The sequence below is a fragment of the Schistocerca cancellata genome, chromosome 6 (assembly GCF_023864275.1).
Source record: "Schistocerca cancellata isolate TAMUIC-IGC-003103 chromosome 6, iqSchCanc2.1, whole genome shotgun sequence".
Lineage (NCBI taxonomy): Eukaryota > Metazoa > Arthropoda > Insecta > Orthoptera > Acrididae > Schistocerca > Schistocerca cancellata.
The window spans coordinates 146,872,882-146,889,760 of record NC_064631.1 but is presented as its reverse complement, the minus strand read 5'-3'; the positions used below and the strand labels follow the sequence as shown (position 1 = coordinate 146,889,760).

Genomic DNA, 16,879 nt, shown 5'->3' with positions numbered 1-16,879 from the left:
TGTACACAGAACCTGGATTCATCCGAAAAAATGACGTTTTGCCATTCGTGCAACCAGGTTCCTCGTTGAGTGCACCATCGCAGGCGCTCCTGTCTGTGATGCAGCGTCAAGGGTAACCACAGCCATGGTTTCCGAGCTGATAGTCCATGCTGCTGCAAACGTCGTCGAATTGTTCGTGCAGATGGTTGTTGTCTTGCAATCGTCCCCATCTGTTGACTCAGGGATCGAGACGTGGCTGCACGATCCGCTACAGCCATGCCGATAAGATGCCTGTCATCTCGACTGCTAGTGATACGAGGCCGTTGGGATCCAGCACGGCGTTCCGTATTACCATCCTGAACCCACCGATTCCATATTCTGCTAACAGTCATTGGATCTCGACCAACGCGAGCAGCAATGCCGCGATACGATAAACCGCAATCGCGATAGGCTACAATCCGACCTTTATCAAAGTCGGAAACGTGATGGTACGCATTTCTCCGCCTTACACGAGGCATCACAACAACGTGTCACCAGGCAACGCTCGTCAACTGCTGTTTTTTGTATGAGAAATCGGTTGGAAACTCTCCTCATGTCAGCTCGTTGTAGGTGTCGCCACCGGCGCCAACCTAGTGTGAATGCTCTGAAAAGCTAATCATTTGCATATCACAGCATCTTCTTCCTGTCGGTTAAATTTCACGTCTGTAGCATGTCATCTTCGTGGTGTAGCAATTTTAATGGCCAGTAGTGTATTTTATACACAGTACGATATGGCTTGGGGCTGTGCTTGTTGCGAGCGAACACAAGGAGAATTGGCTGCTGTTCGTAAATAGGTGGAAGCTGCGTTAACTACCGTCGACAAGCTTCTAGCTAATGCTCAACGTTGCGGTGACATCGGGACGCCAGTGACGAGACCTACGACACCTTTGGTGCCACTGGAATCCCCTGGTGACCCAGACGTCGCTGCGGCTTCCTATATGCGACATCGGACCGGTCCGTCCTCACTCCAGAGTGGGTGGCAGACAGTGGTGGGTTCGCGTGTCACTGGGCGGAAGGCGAAAGAAGGAGTAGGCCCTGCGGCTGGCTCCCTACGTCTTAGCAACAGGTACGAGGTGCTACCCAGTGTTGATGACAACTTGGAGCCAGCACAGGATGCCTCCCCTGTTGGGTCGATTTTCCTGCCCAGTACGGACAAGTACAGTGGGTGGGTATGCTTGTCATTGGGAGCTTCAATGTTAGGCGGGTGATGGAACCACTCAGGGAGATGGTAGGCAAGGTGGGTAAGATTCCAGTGTGCATTCAGTATGTTGGCTGGGAGGTCTCATCCATGATGTGTAGGGGGGCCTGCCGGCGGCTATCGAGCGCACTGGGTGCAACCGGCTGCTGGTAGTGGCATATGTCGGCACGAATGACGCCTGCCGCTTGGTTTCTGAGGCCATCCTCGGCACCCTTCGGCGGTTGGCTTATTTGGCGAAGGCAACCATCAACTCACACAGGGTGCCGGCTAAGCTGTCTATTTGTAGCATCTTACCCAGGGTTAATCGCGGTCCCCTGGTTTGGAGAAGAGTGGAAAGTCTAAACCAGAGGTTGCGACGGTATCGGATGCGAATTTCTCGACATCCGCTATCGGGTGCAGAATTGTAGGGTTCCCCTTAATGGGTCAGGCGCCCCCTACACACAGCAAGCGGCTACTAGGATAGCGGAGTACCTGAGGCGTGCACATGGGGCTTTTTTAGGTTAGGGAACTCCTCCCCTGACAGCCACAGTGACCTCAGAGAATCTTGGTCCTCGCAGATCAGAGATAGAAAAGATTAATATGATTTTATTGAACTGCAGGAGCATCCGAGTAGTGGTCCCAGAATTAGTATCGCTTACTGAAGGTTATACGGCTGAAAGCAAGGTGAAACCACGGCCGTAATTTTTCCCGAGGGCATGTAGCTTTACTGTATGGTTAAATGATGATGGCGTCCTCTTGGGTAAAATATTCCGGAGGTAAAATAGTCCCCCATTCGGATCTCCGGGCGGGGACTACTCAAGAGGACGTCGTTATCAGGAGAAAGAAAACTGGAGTTCTACGGATCGGAGCGTGGAATGTCAGATCCCTTAATCGGGCAGGCAGGTTAGAAAATTTAAAAAAAGAAATGGATAGGTTGAAGTTAGATATAGTGGGAATTAGTGAAGCTCGGTGGCAGGAGGAACAAGACTTTTGGTCAGGCGAATACAGGGTTACAAATACAAAGTCAAGTAGGGGTAATGCAGGAGTAGGCTTAATAATAAATAAAAAATAGGAGTGCGGGTAAGTCACTACAAACAGCATAGTGAACGCATTATAGTGGCCAAGATAGACACGAAGCCCATGCCTACTACAGTAGTACAAGATTATATGCCAACTAGCTCTGCAGATGATGAAATTGATAAAATGTATGATGAGATCAAAGAAATTATTGAGGTAGTGAAGGTAGATGACAATTTAATAGTCATGGGTGACTGGAATTCGAGAGTAGGAAAAGGGAGAGAAGGAAACATAGTGGGTGAATATGGATTGGGGAAGAGAAATGAAAGTGTAACAGGGTTGGAGGGATCAGATAGTAGTACCGAAAGTACCCTCCGCCATACACCATTAGGTAGCTTGTGGAGTGCGATGTAGATGTAGATGTAGATATTGTCGTTAGTCCAGGCTTCGAAGATGATGGACTACAGAAGCGAAACACTCAAACAGAACCTTTCGTGTGTGTGGTCAGCGCTTTTCAATAACTGTCCGTTACGCTGTTCCTGTCATGATAATTTGTAACTTCAACCTATCCATTTCCCTTTTTAAATTCTCTAACTTGTCTATCCCATCATGATTCTAACGTTTGCGCAGGTCATCGTTTCCAGAAGTCAGCTACAGGCTGCCCACGATGAATTAATTAATGGATGAGGACTTTCATCTCTCGCATAGTTGCTGTCATCATACGAGACCACGCTGTAGGTGCAAATTGTAGAATAAGCAGGACTCAGACAAACCAGAAATAATATTCACAAGGTCAAATCTTCTTCTACTTAAATATATTTCTTCAATAGTAGACCCTTTTCGCTAACAAGTAGTAGACGTATGGATAATTTTGACGTATAATGTTGAATTAACTTCTTGGGAAAAGTTCGCAATGTTGTGAAAGAAACGAAGATTACATACAGCGATGTTCCCACAACACGTTAATCTTCGGTGACAATTTCCTCTTTCATACCCTTTTATTATGACGATCTTTAAAGCACCTGTTGAATACGTAAGCGGTAGACTATCGCACTTCAAGTGATATCTTTCTTAACTAGAGTTTAAATTACAGTATTTACGCCAGCTATGAATCGAAGTCAGAGATAACACGGTTTCTGATAATCGAAATAATGCATGATGAAATATCACTCCGTTATTGGTTATGACTGGCTTTTAAGGTACCAGTGCTGCTACAAAAGTAAGCTAGGTGCCGTTAATAATTCTATTCAGTTCACTCAGCGAAACTCACATGCACTGAATTCACAACCGTCATAATACAGTTCATTTATTCTCATGTTATTTTAACTAAACGAGCATTATCAGTTCGTAAAGCTTGCTTAAAGTGCCATACGCATTGATTATGAAAGAGGAAATTAATCAGTCAAAATCTTCTCAGTATGAACTGTAAGAGCTATTGCTACACTTCGATCCTACACAATGTGTCAGATCATAACTTTACTGTCATTTAAACCTCAATTTAAACTTTCATTTACTTTCTCTGAGCTAAAAGACTCTCATTTCAAAGTTGCTTAGCAAATCTTACTTCAGCTCGAAAGTCTCAGAATTAAAGGTTGTCCTATTAAGTAGTTCTCACAACTGGGATATCTTTAATGTATCTTCCCAGCAACTCGTATGTTCAGTCTATCACCAACGTATACATATCTGATATATCACAACTTCTTAATGTTCAACTCGGACCTCAGATATAAAAGTGAATGTAGTACATTATTTCATTAATTATCGAGATAATTATCTTTGATAATTAAAATTCAGTTCCAACTAAGTCGTCTGCAGCCCGCTGGCAGTCGGTTGGGCTTCAACAGCGTCCGGTAAACTGCTGGCGCATCGCCTGGAACACCTTGCCGAACTCGATCGTGGATCGTGAAACAAATACAGAACGAATATTTTTAGTACACAAATTAATATGAAATCTGTAAGACAAAGTTATAACACATATTCCTACTTGCCTGGCATTACTCAGAGGAACCTGTCAGTGTTTCCAAGATTCTTCGTAAACACTACACTTTCCACACTTTGGTCTGTAGAACGCCTGCTGATTTTTTTCCTCTCCACTTGAGAAGGAGTTTCTGCGATTAATATTTATTTCTCCACGAATATTTCTACTCTGTGAGTCGCGCCACGTAGACTAATAGATGAATAATGCTTTTGTAACACCGCTGGTGCCTTACAGATTCTGATGTTAGAATCTATAGGGTATGGATATGGAAATATTTGCTTAACTATACTGACTTTTGCACACCGCAGTAAACTGCCATACAATATGAAATATTATTTGTCTTTGTAAAAACTGTGAGTTAAACAAGTCATTCTGCATTTTACACTCGACCCTCTCAAGCTAAGCCAATATTTAATACAACATCCTTGAAATACTGAAATAATAAACAGCTAAAGAAGAGCAGAAAAGAAAAAGAGACATGTACTATAATAGAAAGATACTTATAGATCCACAGTAAAAATTAATTGTGGACTCCTTACTTTTAGAGAGACTTGCCTTCTTGTTGTTGTGATCTTCAGGCCGAAGACTAGTATGGTGCAGCTCTTTTCGTTCATCCATCCTGTGTGTTGCCCTCCTGTATAGGCCCATTACTTTAACCCTTCAGCTTCGCCTTCTTTTCTCAGCACTAGCATTGCATCTGAGTTCTTGATATTCAATAGTTTCCTTCTTTCTTTGGAAAGGCCTGTTAATTTTCCTATGAGCGGCATATATATTGCTGTTAGTCATGCATGCTTCTGAATTCTTACGTTTGTCCTCTAGCCATTCCTGCTTAGCCATTTTGCACTTTCCGTCAGTTCATTCTTAGACGTCTGCACTCCCTTTTATCTGCTATACTGCCTGCATTTTTATGTTTTCTACTTTCGCCAGTTAAACAGAATCTTTCATGTGTTATCCAAGTATTTCTACTGGGGCTGGTCTTTTTGCTATTTCATATTCTCCTTCCTTCACTAGTTCATCTCTCGAACCAACCCATTCGTTATCAGTTGTATTCCATCCATCTATTTGAGACTGTCGTTACCTAATGCTTCATCTGAAGCTCTCAACAACCTCTTGTTCATTCAATTTACGCATGTCCTCCCTTAATTTCCTTTCTTTCAACAATTTCGTCAGTTTTAATCTACGGATATTAACCAATAATTGTGAACAGAGTCCTCATCGGGCTGTGGAAAAATATTACAATTCAAAACCTGATTTCGAAATACTTGTTTCACTATTGTATAATCCCTCTATAACCTTTCATTGTCTCCAGGTCTCTTCTATGAATACAGCCTCTTTAGTCGATTCTTAAAATGACAGTTTTTGATGATTAAATTACGATCTAAACAAAACTATATCAAGTTAATTACCTTTACATTCCTTTTCCGCAGATCATGTTATTTTACTATTTTTTCTTCTCTTCCTTCCCCTACTATCGAATTTCACTCCCCCATCACAACTGAATATTCGCCTACCTGAACTATCATAAATTCTTTCAATCGCTTCGCTAGCAATCGATTAAGTTTGTACAACTGTGATAGCTGTTGATTTCTTTTCTGTGTTGACTACGATAATGCCTACAGTATGCCCTTCATAGATATTCCTGGTATACCAGTTTTCATATTCGTTATTAGACGTATTCATGCATGAGTGCAATTTGTTTTTCTACTTATGAGAATGTACTCACCTGACCGGAAATCCTGTCGTCCCTTCCACCTTGCTTCACTGATTCCCACCATATTGTGATGCCTCTTTTGTAAAAGCGATATGCAAATTCCACATGCTGGGCGCCAAAACCGTGTAATTTCAAAATTTAGTATGCAGATGGGCAACATTAAATGTAGTTCCTCTTAACTGGAAGTCAGGTCAGCTCATTCTCGATCAAACTGAAAGTTACCTTTATAGGGGACATGCATTGAACGTCGAATTGACTGAGAGTTGAACACAAAATTTGTAATGAAAAGCAGTTTATTGAAAAAGTACAGAAAACAAGCACGTCGTTAATATATGATCTCAGGGTCGCTTTGCATAGGCAGACACGCCACGGATGCGTTATCAAAGGATCGGCGACTTTACCAGTACCTTGAATCATCTTTCGGCAGTTGTGGCGCGGACTGGTAACACGTGTGGCTTTCCATGGCACGGATGACAGAGGGCGGTGGTGAATGGCCTCGTCTCTTTCTTGTGTGTCGGTGGGATTAGTAATTTACCTTATTGTTGTTGTTGATGATGATGATATTGTTGTTGTGGTCTTCAGTCTGAAGACCAGTGTGATGCTGTCTTCTGACAGTCACTACCAAATCTGTGCATCCTCCTCCGGTAACTCGTTATGAGGAATTTATTCCCTAACTGTGCTGTGAGCGGCCGTATTACACAGATGACACCTAAGTAATCGAATTCAAGATACAAATCGGTATCGGGAATTAAACTGCAAAAGTAGCGTCAGATGAGGAACGGAAGCCTGGCTCCAGAAAAGGGAAGAGAGTAACAAAGCTGGGTGTAGGTGAGTATCGGATTGTAAGCGAATTCCAGCAATGGCTGGAAAAGGATGTATAATGTCACGAAAGAAGCGACAGCTATCAAAGAATTAGATCCGCAGCAAGGGCGGGTGCACATGAAATCCTGATCAACAAATCTTTAGGTAAAGTCGTCTAGGGTAAGAGTCTTTGACTAGTTAAAAAGGAAGTCCTCAGTTCGGGGTTCGAAACCTGCTTAAATTGTGAATAAAAATCTTTTGCAATGACAGTCCAAGGCTTGCGGCATAAGAAGTCACCCTCGTTCTGCCAAAAGCCTTTTCAAAGAGTGCGGGGAAGCCGAGAGAGGGTCATCGTACTCTCTTGCCCTTCAGTTGGGAAACTGCCCACAACGGGTGGAAGAATAAACAATGATAAACGGCATGACGATGCAGAAAGCAAGAGAAGCCCCTACATTATAGACACATAATGTTTATCCACATAACGTGTGGCCTGTAACTAAATAAGCGTCATGATCTCTCCATCAGCAAAAGATTCCAGACCAGTCCCACATTCGTATCTCTGGTACTGCTGAGGGGTAGGTGACCGTGAGAAAAAGATTGGATAACCAAAGGTAGAGTATCGTTCTACGAGTCGCAGCGTCAAATGCTAGGAGTTTAAACGTGGTAGGGAAGCAACAACTCTGTAATGGGAACTGCTAAGGCTCAATATAGATATAGTGAGCACCAGTGAAGTGAAATGGAAAGAAGAAAAGGATTTCTAGTCAGATGAGGGTACGGTAACATCAAGAACAGCAGAAAACGATGTAACCAGAATGGGTTCGTTATGAATAGGAAAGTAGAGCAGGGAGCCAGTTACTGTGAACAGTTCAGGAACAGAGGTATTCACATCAGGATCGATCGTAAACCAGCACCGACAACAATAGTTCAGGTATACATGCCGACGCCACAAGAGGAAGATCAAGAGATAGAGAATGTATATAATGATATTGAGGGGGTGATTCAGTATGTAAAGGGAGATGAAAATCTAACAGTCACGTGGGATTGGAATGCGGTTGTTGGGGAAGAAGTAGAGGAAAGGGTTACGTGAGAATGTGGGCGTGGCAGTAGGAATGACAGAGCAGAAACACTAATTCGTTTCTACAACAAATTTCAGATGGCAATGGCGAATACTCCCTTCAAGAATCATAAGAAGAGAAGGTATACTTGGATAAGGCTGTGATATATGGGAAGATTCCAGTTAGACAGCCGCCCGCTGTGGCTGAGCGGTTCAAGGCGCCTCAGTCCGGAACCGCGCTGCTGCTACAGTCGCAGGTTCGAAACCTGCCTCGGGCAAGGATGTATGTGATGTCCTTAGGTTAGTTAGGTTTAATTATTTATAAGTCTGGGGACTGATAACCTCAGATGTTACGTCCCATAGAGCTTAGAGCCATTTGAACCATTTTGACCCAGTTAGACATCATGGTCAGGCAGAGATTCGGAAATCAGATATTGGATTCTAAGGCATACCCAGGAGCAGATGTAGACTCAAATCACAATTTATTGATGATGAACAGTGGTCTGACGTTTAAGACACTAGTCAGGAAGAATCAATGAGCAAAGAAGTGGAAAATTGTCTATTAAGGAATGAAGAGATACGCTTGAAGTTGTCTGAGGCTATAGATGCTGCGGTAATGAAAAGCACATTAGGCAGCTCAGATGAAGAGAAATGGACATTTCTGATAAGGACAGTCACAGAAGTTAGAAAGAAAAACATAGATACAACGAAGGTAACTACGAAGAAACCCTGGGTAACAGAAGAAATAGTTCAGCTGACCCGACGAAAGAATGACGTACAAAAATGTCCAGAGACATTCAGAAGTACAGAAATGCAATTCACATAGGAATAAAATAAGTAGTAAGTGTAGGGACGCTAAGGCCAAGTGGCTGTATGGTGTCTCACCATATAGAAAAGTCAAAACTATATTTGGTGAAATTAAAAGTAAGGGCTGTAATAGTAAGCGTGCAATGGAAATTTCACTGTTAAATGCAGAGAAGAGTGTGGATACGTGGAAAGAGTACATTGAAGGCGTCTATAAGGGGGAGAATTTGTCTGAGGACGTGGCAGAGGAACAAACTAGAGTCGACAGGGAAGATGTAAGATTTATGAGTCTGGCGACATACTACTTTCGTTAAAATATCATGTAAACAATTCCGAAGCTAGCGAGAGCCAACTAATGCGAAAATTATCGCACAATCACCTTAATAGTTCATACAATCAAGTTGCTGAAAAGAATAATTTATAGAAGAATGGAAAGGGAAGTTGAGAATCTGCTAGATGAGCAGATTAGTTTCAGGAAAGGTTAAGGCACCAAAGAAACATTTCTGACGTTGTAGTTGATAATGGAAGGAGGCCTGAAGAAATATCAATACACATTCATAGGATTTGTCTACCTGCAAAAAGCGTTCGACAACGTAAAATGGCTCAAAATGTTCGAAATTCTGAGAAGAATAGGGGTAAGCTATAAGGAAAGTCGGGTAACAAAGAATATGTACAAGAACTAAGAGGGAACAATAAATGTGGAGGACTATGTGTGGAGTGCTAGTATTAAAAAGGTTGTAAGGCAGGGATACAGTTGTCACCGCTACTGCTCAATCTATACATCGAAGAAGCAATGGTGGAAATAAAAGGAATGTTTGATTTAAGAGTGGGATTAATATTCAGAGTTACAGGATGTCAGTGATAAGGATCGCTGATGACAGTGACATTCTCAGGGAAAGTGAAGAAGAATTGCAGTATTTGTCGAATGGAATGGTCTGATGAGTACAGAATATGGGATTGAGAATAAACCGAAGAAAGATGAAAGTAATGAGAAGTTGCAGAAATGAGAACGGCGAGAAACTTAACATCATAATTGTGGAGCAAGAAGTAGACGAAGATAAATAATTCTGCTAACTAGGATGCAAAAAACCCATGATGGACGGAAAAAGGAGGTCACAAATAGTATACAAGCACTGGCAAAATGGGCATTCCTGACGAAGAGAAGTCTACTAGTGTCAAACATAGGCCTTAGTTTGAGGAAGAAATTTATGATAACGCACGTTTGGAGCACAGCAATATACGTTAGTGAAACATGGACAGTAGGAAAACCATGGCAGAACAGAATCGAAGTACATCTGTTAAGATATCAATGAATATTCTCCATGGTGCTAGAGAGAGCTGTAAAGGGTAACAATTGTAGACGAAGACATAGATTGAAATACACCTAACAAATAATTGAGGACATAAGTTTCAACTGATACTCTAAGATGAAAAGGTTGGCACAGGAGAGGAATTCTTGGCGTGACGCATCAGGCCATTCAGAAGACTGAAAAAAAGAAAAATTTTTACTTAACGTTCTTAGTGCTTCAGATAAGATTTTCACGCTGACCGCTCAGCTAATCTGAAATCTGACAGATAATCTGAAATCTGTTACCTGTCGGTCTTACTAAGCAGAAATATGTTCCTGCCTTTATCTGTACTCCTATTTACAGCTGTATTCAACAATACTGCAACGACCTTGTGATCAGATTCCCTTTTCTATGCTAACTGAGTCGATATGTTACCATCAAGAGTCAGTTATCTAAGTAACCGCTCAAGGCATTATTCGGGTGAGATATTTAGAACAATCTGATACGATTCCCCGTCCCTACTAGGTGCCCTAATCACTTGTGTGTTCCTGTTTATAGATGGTAACCTGATATCTTCACCTGATCATACACCGTGACCAGGAAACTTACGCGAAATATTCTCCAAGTTTCTCCTCAAAATGTTCCGCTGCTACTGTTCCTGAGAGAGGGGTCTATTGAAGCATCCGATGGTCATGTTTGCTTCACCTTTAACACTTGTCTCTACCCAAATTATTTCACATTCGGAGTCTGTACTAATTTCACTAGATGTTATCGTACTTTTATTGCTATAAATCAACCTCCACCACCAGTGTTCAACCTGTATTTGCGATATACATTCTAATACGAGTTTAGAATTTCATTGCCGTTGACATCTGGCTCCAACCAGCTTTCAGTCCCAAGTACTATGCCGGCATTGTCTCCATTTATAAGCGAGATTAGTTCTGAGAGCTTTCCATAGATGCCTTCAAAGTTAACCAGTATTGCATTAACATTTTCTTTCTCTAAACTTGTAGGACGAATGTACCCTGTTTGGAATCAGAACGCAACTTATTGGGCTGTGGAGGGATTTGTCCGTACTAAAAAATCCACACATGCACACCATACGCATTCCGCTATCGTAGTAGCCGCTTCCTGTTTGTAGTGCACACCTAACCTGTTAAGGGGAGTCCTAGGAGCGCTATTCTGAAAGTAAGATTCGATTGCGGGCGAAATGGAAACCACAGTGAAAATCCGATGAAAATTTGCACAGATGTGTTGGGTAGTATCTCTAATGTGCGAGTCGGTGGCGTCACGTCATTCTTTTCAGTTCTGCGAGCACAGTGACCGCATAAAGATGCTCAGAAAATCGTGCCTCCCGCCAAGTATGAGTACCTGGTGAGAGATTTCGCATGACGTCATGCAGTCCACATAACGTAACGGTCGTGCATTTTCTTCTTCATGACAATTCTCGTCTGCACTCTGCAGGGGCAATGAGCACGCTCCTGCAGTCTTTTCGACGGGAAGTGTTTGATCACCCACCATACAGCCTGTAACTGGCTCCCTCTGAGTTTCACCTCTGTTCACATGAATCACTGGCTATGAAGATAGCACTTTGGCTCAGACAACGAGCTGAAGACCAGCATAGAGAATAGGAGGAAAGCACAGTTCGCTGTCTTCTAAGACGAGAGTATTGGAAAGGTGGTCGAACGCTGCGACAAATGAGCCGGCCGAAGTGGCCAAGCGATTCTAGGCGCTACAGCCTGGAACCGCGCGACCGCTACGGTCGCAGGTTCGAATCCTGCTTCGGGCATGGATGTTTGTGATGGCCTTAGGTTAGTTAGGTTTAAGTAGTTCTACGTTCTAGGGGACTGATAACTGCAGTAGTTAAGTCCCACAGTGCTCAGAGCCATTTGAACCATTTTTTTTGAGCTGCGACAAATGTAATTCGGAGCGGCGAGTATGTATAGAAAAAATGGTTCAAATGGCTCTGAGCACTATGGGACTTAACATCTTAGGTCATAAGTCTCCTAGAATTGAGAACTACTTAAACCTAACTAACCTAAGGACATCACATACATCCATGCCCCAGGCAGGATTCGAACCTGCCACCGTGGCAGTCCCGCGGTTCCGGACTGCAGCGCCTACAACCGCACGGCCACCGCGGCCGGCAGTATGTATAGAAGATAGCTGGAAGATACAGGTAACATTTTTAATTTTCACAGTGGCTTTGATTTCGCGATTGATTACACCTTACTTTCTGATTAGCCCTCGTAGAATTCTCCACGCGATAGCGCAGGTCGAAAAATTCGCATCGAGATCGTCACACAATCGTCTGAGCCTCTGATTTAAGTCTTCACTTGTTATAGACTAGAGGGCTGTGATCGATTCTGCGAAAGATGCCGCAAAACTATAGCTCGAGGATAGCTGTCTTCATCAAATCTGTCAGCCTCTTGTAGGATGTGAGACCAGGTGACAGGTATCATTCGTGCTGACAAGAGCTACGATTTGCAGCTGGCTACACCCATTACGCTCAATAGTTGCCGGCAGGGCTTCCTTCACATCTCTGATGAGGGCCCCAGCAAGCGTAATGAGAGAACACTGACCTTCTTTCTCGACATGCCTGGTATTACCCTGACGCGCCCCATCACCAGCCCAATACTGGAGAAGCCACGGACAAGCAACCTCTGCATCTGTCCGGACATCTGTGGAAGATCGGCAACATTCCCAACGAAAGTACCTCAAACCTGTTTTTAGGATGTAAGGACTATGGTATGAAGATTAGCATCTCCAAAACGAAAGTAATGTCAGCGGGAAAGAAATATAAACGGATTGAGTGTCAAATAGGAGGAACAAAGTTAGAACAGGTGGACGGTTTCAAGTAGTGAGGATGCATATTCTCACAGGATGGCAACATAGTGAAAGAACTGGAAGCGAGGTGTAGCAAAGCTAATGCAGTGAGCGCCGAGCTACGATCTACTCTCTTCTGCAAGAAGGAAGTCAGTACCAAGACTAAGTTATCTGTGCACCGTTCAATCTTTCGACCAACTTTGTTGTATGGGAGCGAAAGCTGGGTGGATTCAGGTTACCTTATCAACAAAGTTGAGGTTACGGATATGAAAGTAGCTAGGATGATCGCAGGTACTAGTAGATGGGAACAATGGCAGAAGGGTGTCCACAGTGAGGAAATCAAAGAAAAACTGGAAATGAACTCTATAGATGTAGCAGTCAGGGCGAACAGGCTTAGAGGGTGGGGTCATGTTACACGCATGGGAGAAGCAAGGTTACCCAAGAGACTAATGGGTTCAGCAGTAGAGGGTAGGAGGAGTCCAGGCAGACCAAGGAGAAGGTACCTGGATTCGGTTAAGAATGATTTTGATGTAATAGGTTTAACATCAGAAGAGGCACCAATGTTAGCACTGAATAGGGGATCATGGAGGGATTTTATAAGGGGGGGCTATGCTCCAGACTGAACGCTGAAAGGTATAATCAGTCTTAAATGATGATGATAATGATGATGAGGAAGATAGTCGTGCAGTTTGTAACCTTCTGCACAGAGATATGCGATCCTCCTGCTGTTCGTCAATCAGCGTCAGGTTAATGTCGACCGGCTTGGACTGGGACTTGAGAATCAAAAGCGCAGTGGCATCAGGGAACCCAGGCGACAGTATAGTCTCCAGACGTAGGTACCAAAACAATTGCCTCAGGCGCCGCAGTACCACCATCGACGAGGACAGCAGCCTCAACTGCGTCGACCATGGTCAACACAGATTCCAACTATTTACAGACAGTGGAAAGTTCCCCCTGCTTCTGTACACAACAGATGCTGTTCCTACCCATCTTCAATCAGTTTATGTCTTTACTACAGGGCCGGCTGCTGTGGCCGATCGGTTCTAGGCACTTCAGTCCGGAACCGCGCTGCTGCTGCGGTCACAGATTCGAATCCTGCCTCGGGCATGGATGTGTGCGACGTCCTTAGGTTAGTTAGGTTTAAGTAGTTCTAAGTCTAGGGGACTGATGACCTCAGATGTTAAGTCCCATAGTGCTCAGAGCCATTTGAACCATTTTTGCGCTTCAGGTAATGTAAATGTAACCCCTCTACACAAACGATTGAAAAATACGAAAATTCTTACAACAAAATAAATAGACCTAAAAAAAATAACATATGAATAAGCAGCTACTGTTCATGCTTCCCCAGCTGTACGAGGAACATTCAATAAGGAATGCAACACACTTTTTTCTGAAAGCAGGTTGGTTTTATTCAGGATTCCAATACACCACTTTATTCCCCTGTCTTTTGGCTACAAAACGCTATTTTTCAACATAATCTCTACCCAATGCGACGGACTTACGCCACCTTGCTGGGAGGGCCTGTATGCCTCCATGGTACCACTCTACTGGTCAACGTCTGAACCAACGTCTTGCTGCATCAGTAACCTCCCGATCATCCATGTACTGCTTCCTGCGGATTGCATCCTTCATTAGGCCAACAGATGGAAAATGCGAGATCCAGGTTATAGGCTGTATGAGGAAGCACTGTCCAATGAAGTTTTCTGAGCTCCTCTCAAAAGCGTAGACTCGTGTGAGGCCTGCGTTGTCATGGAGAAGGAGTAGTTTGTATTTTTTTGCACCCAGCGTGCACACGGGAGATCGAACAGGTTGGTGCATCCTTGTTGTGATAATGGCAGACGGCTCGCCCAAAGACTCGTGCTTTTGTTCACTGCCAGTTCTCCGCAGCTGTTCTGCAGGCTCCTATCACCATGGTCTGGTTTCCCACCAAAAGAAACACCATGACAGCCCTCTGCTTGGAACGCGCCATTTTGAAGGCTACGTCTATCGACGCCACCTATCTGAACTTCATGAAACTATAGGGGCTGAAGCAAGAACATTCAGCGATGTCCCACAAGAAGTTCCGCATTGTTTCAACCGAAATTTTTCGAAAATTGCACTAAACGATGTATATAATCTGTGTACAAGCTGCTGCTGAACTGAAACTCTGTTCTGAGACTGTGGCTCTACCCCCAGAATCACCTTAATTTCAATTTTTGTTTTTCATTGCAGAAGAGGTAGAGTTATTACTGATTTCGATCCATCTTAAAAGGATTAATAGTCGCCTGGATTATCAACAATGTCGGAAGACAACAATGACCTCTGCACAAGGGCATGTGTACTAGTGGCATGACAAATAACGTTACATCACAATTTGGAAGAAATGCATAAGAATTATTCGTTTCACATTGTTGGACTGAGGATACTAAAAGGTGGGGCCATGATGCCTCAGAGGGTTTCGGTAGCACCCCACCAGTCACATACATTCAGTATTTTATTATTTATGTACCTACGAGGAGGCAGTTGTGCGGGCATCTCTTTCCGGAACAGATGGATCATTTCAGTCATTTTACAAGAAGTTTAAAAGTTTTTAATAAACATTACTTTAACGATCTGTTACGAGTGAGTTCGCAAAGGGCCAGAACAACAGACAGAGCTTGTCTGGAACGCACTCGTCAATCGTCAGTATTGAGCTAAGTGGAAATGGTTGCTTAGATGGTCTTCTCGCCGATCTACACACAATGAAGATTTATTTTTAAGTACAGGACTCTTAATTGTCTGGCTCTGTAAATAGTATCTTATTGCTGCGAATTAGTTGTGGACTGCTGATGACAATTTAGAGTGATCATTATTACTATGTGAAGTCACATTTTCATAACTTACATGCAGTTATTGTTTTCAAATATGGTCCTATTGTGCTTTAAAGGTGGCTAATGTCTTGTCCAATAAAAGTGTATTGGCATCCCAACTATTTCGTAAGATGTAATAGTCATAATCATTTAAATACGATTTTTTCTTCCTTTAACGATCCCAGTTCCGTCAAATGTGAGTCTTAAACAAAGGTGCAAGCCTGCCCAATGTGCAGTATGAAGGAGATCCTATAGAAGACAGAAGGGGAAGGCTTTAAAATTTTTTGATTGTAACACTATTATCGATATGACCTGTAATTGTTTTATTTATCTTCTGTGTTTCTTTTTACTTAATACGACTTCTGTATAACCATGTTCTTTGATGTAGCAACTATGTAAATGTTTCATACATTATTTATGCTAATTTATGTAATTTTAGTAAATCTATGGATGTAATTTCAAAAGTTGTGTACTGCAAAAGCATGAAACTGTTAAAATATTATTTGTAATATTGGTTTGTGTATGTTGCATGAAGGTCTGTAATCATGGGAAACATAGAGGGAAGAACCTCTGCAACGAAACTGGCTTGGCAGGAATAAAAAAGATGAAATTGACGGTCCAACGATGGGCCCACTTTGTGGCAGGAGTCAGCCGGTGGCTGGCAGCCAACGTGTTCGCACCTTGTCAGCTGAACGAGGCAAGAAGAACTGCCAGATTGTGTAACGTAGCCACAGATGTGGAAGTAATTTGCCTTATTATTCATGGCATACTTCGACTGGCTCTGTATTACAGAAATCCGATCCTAGTAACAGAATTTTCAGAGCTAGCTTCACAGCAAGGGCCGTGTATACCTTCGCCTCATGTTTTGAATAGCCACAGCAGATCGACACTGCCACTATCTTCATCACAAATTATCAGTTGAGTACTCTATAATTACGTGGACATGTTATATGGTTTCTTTTTCAGGAATAAATTTATGTTCTGAAAACTTTGTGTTGAACACCTTTATTCTAACCTTAGTCATTTACCTGGACAGATTCCTGTCCCAGTTCTACTGAAAGTATCTAACCAAAATTAGGAGGGTTAGCTGACAAATCTAGGTCATTGTCCGGTTGTTGTTGTTTACGCGATTTTGAGGAACTGCGTAATTGTACTTTATCACCCTGTCGATTTGTTTTGGACATCTTGAGGGAGACAATATGGCGGACAAAATCTCAAAATGGTCGTAATTCACAAGACGATATTTTGTACACAAGAATTAGAATGGACACATAAAATCAGTATAAGCAAAAGCTAGAGATAAAAGAAATATTTGCAAGCATAGCAACTAACTCAATATTATATAAATAGCAATGCCGCACACAGCTGAAACAGTG

At 42.8% G+C, this 16,879-nt stretch overlaps 1 protein-coding gene across 1 annotated transcript in view; it reads left to right on the top strand.

Moving 5' to 3' along the window:
• The window catches only part of LOC126191548 (venom dipeptidyl peptidase 4-like), a 303,127-nt gene extending 287,265 nt beyond the window's left edge, over positions 1-15,862 (top strand). The window contains exon 17 of the mRNA XM_049932457.1: positions 14,887-15,862. The gene's annotated coding sequence lies outside the window, so the exon portion shown is untranslated. The remainder of the gene's footprint in view (positions 1-14,886) is intronic.
• Positions 15,863-16,879: the final 1,017 nt, after the last annotated feature.